Source organism: Aquarana catesbeiana, linkage group LG11 (genome assembly GCF_042186555.1).
Source record: "Aquarana catesbeiana isolate 2022-GZ linkage group LG11, ASM4218655v1, whole genome shotgun sequence".
Lineage (NCBI taxonomy): Eukaryota > Metazoa > Chordata > Amphibia > Anura > Ranidae > Aquarana > Aquarana catesbeiana.
Window position 1 is genome coordinate 4,044,540 of NC_133334.1, and position 10,487 is coordinate 4,055,026.

Sequence of the window (10,487 nt, forward strand, 5' to 3'; positions counted from 1 at the left end):
GCAGGTCTTGCCCCTCCCACAGCATGTGACCGATTGGACAGTGAAGGAGAAGCAGCAAACTGATAGGAGTATATCTCTGTAACTCTGCTCTCGCCTTCTCAGCACGTCCCTTTTTAGTACATGAGAATGGCAAAATGTATGATTGGCTCTTTGTGCTGCTTCTCCCCACTCCCAATCTGAGCTCTGCTGTACAGGAACTGCTAATACCAGGTCAAATTCAGGTACTTATTTAAAAACAAATATTTAATGATCAATTCATGATTACAGAGCTGCTAACCCTAACCCTAAACCTAACACTATCCTCAACCCCAAAATCTAGCCCAATCCTAACGCTTTAACCATAACCCTAAGGAGACCTTTCCCTAACCTAACCCACTCACCTAACCCAACTCTACACCTATACCCTGACCTAACCCAACCCTATACTTAGCCCCAACCCTATACTTAGCCCCAACCCTATCCTAACCCAACCCTATCCTAACCCAACCCTATCCTAACCCAACCCTAACCTAACCCAACCCTGACCTAACCCAACCCTATACTTAGCCCCAACCCTAACCTAACCCAACCCTATACTTAGCCCCAACCCTATACTTAGCCCCAACCCTAACCTAACCCAACCCTACACTTAGCCCCAACCCTATACTTAGCCCCAACCCTATACTTAGCCCCAACCCTATACTTAGCCCCAACCCTATACTTAGCCCCAACCCTATACTTAGCCCCAACCCTATACTTAGCCCCAACCCTATACTTAGCCCCAACCCTAACCTAACCTAACCTAACCCAACTCTAACCTAACCCAACTCTAACCTAACCCAACCCAACCCTAACCTAACCCAACCCTAACCTAACCCAACCCTCTACTTAGCCCCAACCCTAGGAGCCTAAGAAACCCTTATCCTAACTGCTAACCTAACCCAAACCCTTAGCCCTAAGGCTGCTTTCGCACTGGGGCGTCAGCGGTAAAGCGCCACTATTTTTTTAACCCCCGCTAGTGGCCGAAAAATGGTTAAGACAACCCACAGAGTGCCGCTGCAGTGGCGCTTTGGCACTTTGCTGGCGGTTCGGCGGCGCTGCCCATTGTATTTCAATAGGCAGGGGTGGTTTAGGAGGGGTGTATACACCTCTCCTTCACCGCTCCAAAGATGCTGCTTGCAGGAGTTCTTTTAACGTTCTGCCAGCGCATCGCCTCAGTGTGAAAGCCCCCGGGCTTTCACACTGAGACTGCAGGGGAGCCGTTTTTCAGGCGATTTACAGGCGCTATTTTTAGCCCAAAAGCGCCTGAAAAACACCTTAGTGTGAAAGGGGTCTAACCCAACCTTTTTCTTAGCCCTAAACCTAATAAGCCTTTATCCTACCCCTATCCTAAGCCAAACACCTAACTGAACCCCATCCCCTTAACACTAACTCTAGGAACCTAAATAGCCCTTATCCTTACCCCTAACCCAACCCAAACCCCTAACTCTGACCCCTAACTCCTTAACCCTAGCCTTAGCCCTAACCCCTTTATTTTAACCCCTAGCCCTAACCCTAAGAACCTATGAAGCCCTTATCCGAACCCCTAACTCTAACCACTAACCCAACCCTAACTCCTTAACCCTAGCCTTAGCCCTAACCCAACCCTAAGCCTTTTACTTTAACCCTACCCTAACTCCTAAGAAGCCCTAGCCCTAACCCCTAACCCTAAGAACCTAAGAAACCCCTAACCTAACCCAAACCTTTAACTCAACCCTAATCTCTTAACCCTAACCCTAAGAAACCCCTAGCTATAACCCCTAACCCAACCCTAACTCCTTAACCCCATACCCTAAGAACCCCTAACCCAGCCCTCTATTTAGTCCTAACCCTAAGAATCTAAGAAGCCCTTATCCTAGCCCTAACATCTAACTCAACCCTAAGTCTATAACTCTTAGCCCTAACCAAACCCTAACTCCTTAACCCTAACCCAACCCTAACCCTTAACACTAACCCTAGCCCCTTTTATATTTGCCATAGTTCACCTGTAAAGGTAACCCAGAACAAGTGTACAGGTTGGGGGTCCTGACTTCTCTTAATGGTGACGGATGTATGGCTGAACAACATGTGGTAACCCATAGCAACCAATACAGTCAGGTCATAGTCCTGAGATCCGGCATCCGCATTTTCTTGTGAGTCTGGGATGTAAGAGAGGGGTGTACCTGTGTATCAGTAATGGCAGGTAGGTGTGTGAGGTAGAAGAAAGCCAACCCTTGCCTTCCAATGCTGCAAAGGCCAGTTATAGGTGGGGGCAGTGGCTTCCTCTTCTGTATAGGTGTGTGCGGTACTCTGGGGATGGGGATAGGGACACAGGTAATAGACAGGCGGGTTGGTGAAATGATGTGTGATAACAGTGGGGGCTGCGGGGGAATATAAAGGGGGCATTCATCTCCCCTCCCTGCCCCCCCCGCACTATAGAGCCGGTATTATATACACAGCCTATAGCTCACTGCCCCCCTCTGTTTAGCTTGGACCAGTCAGCACAGTTCAGGCTTGGAGTCCTCTGTACACTCCCCGTCCCGGGGGCTCATTTATCAACGTGTCTGCAATCTGCTGAACATCACCCCCCCCCCCCAATTCCACCAATCAGATCCTTCCAAGTCCAGAGTGCTACAGGCAACTCACACAGTTCATATTTCCAAAACTTTCATAAATCCGGAGATTGCTTGGTGGGTTCTTTCTCTCCGATCTCCTTCTCTCCCCCTCCACCCCCACCCCCACCCCCTTCCTTCTCTCCACCTCTACATCCCCTCATCCCTCTACTCCTCTCCTTCCCTCCATCCTTCTCTCCCTCTCTATCCAAATCCTCATCTCTCTCCCCACCTCTATTCCTGTCTTCTCCCATTTATCCACAACTACTTCCAATCCTCTCCACCTCTCCATTCCCCCATCCCTCTCCACCTCTCCTCCCTCCACTCCTCTCCATCCCCCATTCCTCTACACCTCTCCTCCCTCCACTCCTCTCCATCCCCCAATTCCTCTACTCCTCTCCATCCCCCATTCCTCTACTCCTCTCTTCCCTCCACTCCTCTCTATCCCTCTACACCTCACCATCTCTTCATCCCCCGTCTCCCTCCACCTCTCCACCCCCCCATTCCTCTACTCTCCTCTTCCTTCCACTCCTCCTCTCTGCTCTTGCCTCCACACCTCTCCTTCCCTTCCCTCCACTCCCCTCCTGTTTACCCTCCTATCACTCTCCACCTCTCCACCACCCATCCATCTACACCTCTCCTCCCTCCACTCCACTCCTCTCCACCTCTCTATCCCCTCATCCCTCAACACCTCTCCTTCCTTCACTCCTCTCCATTCAAATCCTCGCCCCCCCCCCCCCCCTTCCATCTCTCCACCTCTCCACCCCCCATCCATCTACACCTCTCCTCCCTCCACTCCACTCCTCTCCACCTCTCTATCCCCTCATCCCTCAACACCTCTCCTTCCTTCACTCCTCTCCATTCAAATCCTCGCCCCCCCCCCTCCCTTCCATCTCTCCACCTCTCCACCCCCCATCCCTCTCCTCCCTCCACTCCTTTCCACCTCTCCACCTCGCTATCCCTAAACCCTCTCCTCCCTCCACTCCTCCTCTCCATCCCCCATCCCTCTCCTCCTCTCCTCCTTCCACTCCTCTTCACCTCTCCATTCCCCATCCCTCTCCTCCTATCCTCCCTCCACTCCTCTCCACCTCTCTATCCCCCATCCCTCTCTTCCCTCCAGTCCTCCTCCCCACCTCTCCATCCCTTATCCCTCTCCTCCACTCTTCTCCACCTCCCCTCCATCCCCCATCCCTCTACTCTCCCCACCCCCGTCCCTCTCCACCTTTCTATCACCCCATCTTTCTCCACCTCTCCTTCCCTCCATCCTTTTACATCACTCTTTCCCTCCACTGCTCTCCACCTCGGCACCCCCTTCTCCCCATTCCTCTCCACCTCTCTTTCCCTCCATTCCTTGGTACTGATTTTTTTTTTTTTTTTTTTTATCAAATATTTTTTATTCAAATTTAGTTTAACATGAAAAAGTGAATAAAAGAATGTTCTAGTGCCATCCAGACACAGACCACAAGAAGGCAATTCAGAGCTCTTTAGAGTCCCAGTCACAACAATCAACAGAATGTGAAGTGTGACATCATAGTGTATAATAATGACGGGTGAATTAAAGCGGACTAAGCGTAAACCAAACCTACAAAATGCACATGGTAGCTCGGTATAATAAACTACGGGAAGCTGAAATTAGAAGAGGAATGATGAGCAATTGAACTAGTGGAGGAATCATCAGAGTCTAACCAGGGGGACCACAATTCATAGAATACACATTTTGTTATGTTGCAGCCTTTTTCCAAAATGGATTCAATTCCTTCTTTTGCTCAAAATTCTACAAACAATACCCCAAAATAACAACGTGAATAAAGTTTGTTTGAAATCTTTGCAAATTTATTAAAAATAAAAAAGCAAAGAAAGCCCAATGTCCATAAGTATCACAGGCTCCTCCCATGTCCATAAGTATCACAGGCTCCTCCCATGTCCATAAGTATCACAGGCTCCTCCCATGTCCATAAGTATCACAGGCTCCTCCCCATTGCAGGACCTCTCAAGCTCCATCAAGTTGGATGGGGAGCGTCGGTGCACAGCCATTTTCAGATCTCCCCACAGATGCTCAATCGGGTTCAAGTCTGGGCTCTGGCTTGACCACTCAAGGACATTCACAGAGTTGTCCCGTAGCCACTCCTTTGTTATCTTGGCTGTGTGCTTAGGGTCATTGTCCTGTTGGAAGATGAACCTTCGCCCCAGTCTGAGGTCCAGAGCGCTCTGGAGCCATCAAGGATGTCTCTGTACATTGCTGCATTCATCTTTCCATCCATGCTGCATTCATCTTTCCATCCATCCTGACTAGTCTCCCAGTTCCTGCCGCTGAAAAACATCCCCACAGCATGATGATGCCACCACCATGCTGCACAGTAGGGATGGTGTTGGCCAGTTGATGAGCGGTGCCTGGTTTCCTCCAGACATGACGCTTACCATTCAGGCCGAAGGGTTCAATCTTTGTTTCATCAGACCAGAGAATTTTGTTTATCATGGTCTGAGAGTCCTTCAGGTGCCTTTTGGTAAACTCCAGGTGGGCTGTCATGTGCCTTTTACTGAGGAGTGGCTTCTGTCTGGCCACTCTACCATACAGGCCTGATTGGTGGAGTGCTGCAGAGATGGTTGTTCTTCTGGAAGGTTCTCCTCTCTCCACAGAGAAACTCTGGAGCTCTGTCAGAGTGACCATCGGGTTATTGGTCACCTCCCTGACTAAGGCCCTTCTCCCCCGATCGCTCAGTTTGGCCGGGGCGGCCCGCTTTAGGATGAGTCCTGGTGGTTCCAAACTTCTTCCATTTACAGATGATGGAGGCCACTGTGCTCATTGGGACCTTCAATGCTGCAGAAATGTTTCTGTACCCTTCCCCCGATCTGTGCCTCCATACAATCCTGTCTCTGAGGTCTACAGACAATTCCTTAGACTTCATGACTTGGTTTGTGCTCTGACATGCACTGTTTCCTGTGGGACCTTCTATAGACAGGTGTGTGCCTTTCCAAATCATGTCCAATCAACTGAATTTACCACAGGTGGACTCCAATCAAGTTGTAGAAACATCTCAAGGGTGATCAGTGGAAACAGGATGGACCTGAGCTCAATTCTGAGTGTCATGGCAAAGGCTGCGATACTTACAGGCATGTACTGGCCATCGGGACTACCGGGAGTTTCCCGGTGGGCCGATGGTTCAGTGGGCCGGTTTCAGTGACAGCCAGTGGCATCGCTAGGGGGGGACTTTTGGGGCTATAGCCCAGAATCTGGGGCCCATAGCCCAGAGTCAGACCAGGGGTCCCAAACCACAGGGTCCCGGACCACTACCGGGCCATGGGCTCTCTGCAGCCGAGCGGCGGGCAGCACGGAGAGCTGGAGAGCGGGCAGGCAGCTCTCAGTGCCTGCCCTCTCTCTGGTGACCCTGATGTAAGGGGGGGCTCTCTGGGGAACCTGATGTAAGGGAGATGCTCTCTGGGGACCCGGATGTAAGGGGCAGGCTCTCTGGGGACCCTGATGTAAGGAGGGGCTCTCTGGGAACCCTGATGTAAGGCAGAGCCTCTCTGGGGACTCTGATGTAAGGAGGGGCTCTCTGGGGACCCTGATGTAAGGGGAAGGCTATATGGGGACCCTGATGTAAGGGGGGGGCTCTTTGGGGACCCTGATGTAAGTGGGGGGCTGTCTGGGAACACTGATGTAAGGGGGGCTCTCTAGGGACTCTGACTTAAGGGGGGCTTTTTTTGCGCAATTGCGTACAGTTTATATACTGTTTTTGTGCTTGCAAAATTAAAGTGGGCCGGTCTGGATGAAGTCCAGGGCCAAACTTTTGTCCCAGACCAGCCCTGGATACTTATGTACATGGGAGGAGCCAGTGATACTTATGTACATGGTAGGAGCCAGTGATACTTATGTACATGGGAGGAGCCTGTGATACTTATGTACATGGGAGGAGCCAGTGATACTTATGTACATGGTAGGAGCCTGTGATACTTATGTACATGGGAGGAGCCTGTGATACTTATGTACATGGGAGGAGCCTGTGATACTTATGTACATGGGAGGAGCCTGTGATACTTATGTATATATATTGTAAAGCGCTGCATAAACTGTTGGCGCTATATAAATCCTGTATAATAATAAAATACATGGCAGGAGCCTGTGATACTTATGTACATGGGAGGAGCCTGTGATGCTTATGCACATGGGAGGAGCCTGTGATGCTTATGCACATGGGAGGAGCCTGTGATGCTTATGCACATGGGAGGAGCCAGTGATGCTTATGCACATGGGAGGAGCCAGTGATGCTTATGTACATGGGAGGAGCCAGTGATGCTTATGCACATGGGAGGAGCCAGTGATACTTGTGTACATGGGAGGAGCCAGTGATACTTATGTACATGGGAGGAGCCTGTGATGCTTATGTCCATGGGAGGAGTCTGTGATGCTTGTATACATGGCATTTTTTCATGTTTTATTTTTAATTAAATTAGCAAAGATTTCAAACAAACTTCTTTCATGTTGTCATTATGGGGGATTGTTTGGAGAATTTTTAGGAAAATAATTAATTTAATCCATTTGGGAATAAGGCTGGAACATAACAAAATGTGGAAAAAGTGAAGCGCTGTGAATACTTTCCAGATGCACTGTATTAGGACATCCTCTGTGCTGATAGATCAGCCTTTCCCTATCAAGAAGATTCTGAACCGCTTGTTTCTAATGGTGGAACGATGGAGGGGTAGGTGAAAGTGGTGCTGGGTCAAGGTCATCTCTTGCCCAGGGCACAGATGCCCAATTGCGCCCCCACCCCCATTCATGATGTGCAAGCTAAGGGGTCCTAAACCCAGCAGTCACTCGTGAAATTTACTGCCACTGTCACTACTCCTGTCAGCCTTGGAGCAGAAGGAAGGCACCCCCATCCCTGCAGTAAACCATTGCGCCGGGGAAAACTTTCCTTCCCGCCCCCCACCCCTTGTCCCAGCCCTGGGTGAAAGCCATTTTTGGCCCGCTAGTTGGCTGACCAGAAAGAGCAAACGTGTAATTAATCGTTTGAGATATTGAGCCCCCCCGAGATGATGTGTAAGGGTGGAGTTTTAGGGACCATCAGGAGGTTATTTGCACAGAAATACCGAAATAATTCAGGACACCTCCAAAGCATGTGGAAGGTGCCGGCATCACTCGGGCATCTGGGACAATTGGGAGGTGCTGATTTTCCGCAGGAATTCAGCCTCTGTGGGCTGCAATAAGTGTGATGGACTATGACCAGTTGGGTGAGTTTCTGAATGGGGTATAATGAGACCAGAGGGATGGCTTCCAAGCATAGGCGTGCGCACAGGGTGTGCCAGGTGTGCCCAGGCACACCCTAATCACCCCGTGCACATTAGTGTTATCGCTCTGTGTAGCAGCAGAAACAGGGAAAAGATCTCCCTCTTACCGGCTCTGCCATAAGAGAAGAGTTTATGCTCTTCTCTTTCACTGTGCCGGCAGGGAGATCAATGTGCCGGGGTCATATATATGTAGACACCCGCACACACATGTGTGTTTGAGCTTAAGGGTGCACACCCTAATGCAATAGGCTGAACACACCTATGCTTCCAAGGCTTCATTCAGACCATCGATCGTCATCTATGGGACCAAGGTCCTGTCCCCCGTCTCTCTCAACACCACCTCCACCCCTCCGTACCTCCTGTTAGAGCTGGAAATATTTTATATTGGCCAGCTTGGCCCAACCAAACTATTTAAAGGAACATTAAATGTGGAGTTAGGCTTTAATTCGACCACTTTAATCCTGTTTTTATTTTATTATTGGAGTCTTTTTTTTGTCTTTAGTTTTGTGCAGTTTTGAGGTCAGCGGTCACTTTTAACTGCTGTTCTGGCGTTTAGCAAACTTTTTTTTTTATTTTATTTTTGCTGCATGGCTTTCCTTTAAAAATGGGGTTTTGTCTATAGCGGGTATATTGGGTTTTTATGTTATGTGGGGATGGCCTTCGTTTTAAATTAAAAAGCTTCTTCTTTTTCTTCTTGCTACTGCAAGGTCTTCCGTTTAAAATAAAAGCTGACGTATGTTTCAGGGGTGGAAATTTGAGGATTTACTTTCTTCTTATGTTTGGAGTGCTAAAAACATTCTCTTGTCACTGACCATCTGTTCTCCTTACCTCCGTCCAGTCCGTCCAGTCCGTCCATTCCTTCCAGTCTGTCCATTCCCTCCAGTCTGTCCATTCCCTCCAGTCCGTCCATTCCCTCCAGTCCGTCCATTCCCTCCAGTCCGTCCATTCCTTCCAGTCCGTCCATTCCGTCCATTCCTTCCAGTCCATCCATTCCGTCCATTCCGTCCATTCCCACCATCTCTTCTACCCTCCATCCTGCTTTGTCTCTCCCCCCAACATCCCCTTCCACTTCTTTATCACTCCATTCCTCCCTCTAACCCTCTCCACCATTCTCTCCATCCATCCCACTCCATCACTCCATCCATCCATCCATCCATCCCACTCCATCCATCCATCCCACTCCATCACTTCTTCCCCTCTCCAACCATCCATCCCATTCCATCACTCCTTCCCCACTCCATCCATCCATCCCACTCCATCACTCCATCCCCTCTCCATCCATCCATCCCACTCCATCACTCCTTCCCCACTCCATCCATCCATCCCACTCCATCACTCCTTCCCCTCTCCATCCATCCATCCCACTCCATCACTCCTTCCCCTCTCCATCCATCCATCCATTCATCCATCCCACTCCATCACTCCTTCCCCTCTCCATCCATCCCACTCTATCCATCCATCCATCCCACTCCATCACTCCTTCCCCTATCCATCCATCCATCCACCCCACTCCATCACTCCTTCCCCTCTCCATCCATCCCACTCCATCACTCCCTCCCCCATCCATCCATCCATCCCACTCCATCCATCCATCTCACTCCATCACTCCCTCCCCCATCCATCCATCCCACTCCATCACTCCCTCCCCCATCCATCCATCCATCCATCCCACTCCATCCATCCATCCCACTCCATCACTCCCTCCCCCATCCATCCATCCCACTCCATCACTCCATCCAACCATCCATCCCACTCCATCACTCCATCCAACCATCCATCCCACTCCATCACTCCTTCCCCTCTCCATCCATCCATCCCAATCCATCACTCCTTCCCCTCTCCATCCATCCATCCCACTCCATCACTCCATCCATCCATCCATCCCACTCCATCACTCCATCCATCCATCCATCCCACTCCATCACTCCTTCCCCTCTCCATCCATCCCACTCCATCACTCCTTCCCCTATCCATCCATCCATCCATCCCACTCCATCACTCCTTCCCCTCTCCATCCATCCCACTCTATCCATCCATCCATCCCACTCCATCACTCCTTCCCCTATCCATCCATCCATCCCACTCCATCACTCCTTCCCCTCTCCATCCATCCCACTCCATCCATCCCACTCCATCACTCCTTCCCCTATCCATCCATCCATCCATCCCACTCCATCACTCCTTCCCCTCTCCATCCATCCATCCCACTCCATCACTCCTTCCCCTCTCCATCCATCCCACTCTATCCATCCATCCATCCATCCCACTCCATCACTCCTTCCCCTATCCATCCATCCATCCCACTCCATCACTCCTTCCCCTCTCCATCCATCCCACTCTATCCATCCATCCATCCCACTCCATCACTCCTTTCCCTCTCCATCCATCCCACTCTATCCATCCATCCATCCCACTCCATCACTCCTTCCCCTATCCATCCATCCATCCCACTCCATCCATCCATCCCACTCCATCACTCCTTCCCCTATCCATCCATCCATCCATCCCACTCCATTACTCCTTCCCCTCTCCATCCATCCATCCATCCCACTCCATCACTCCTTCCCCTCTCCATCCATCCCACTCTATCCA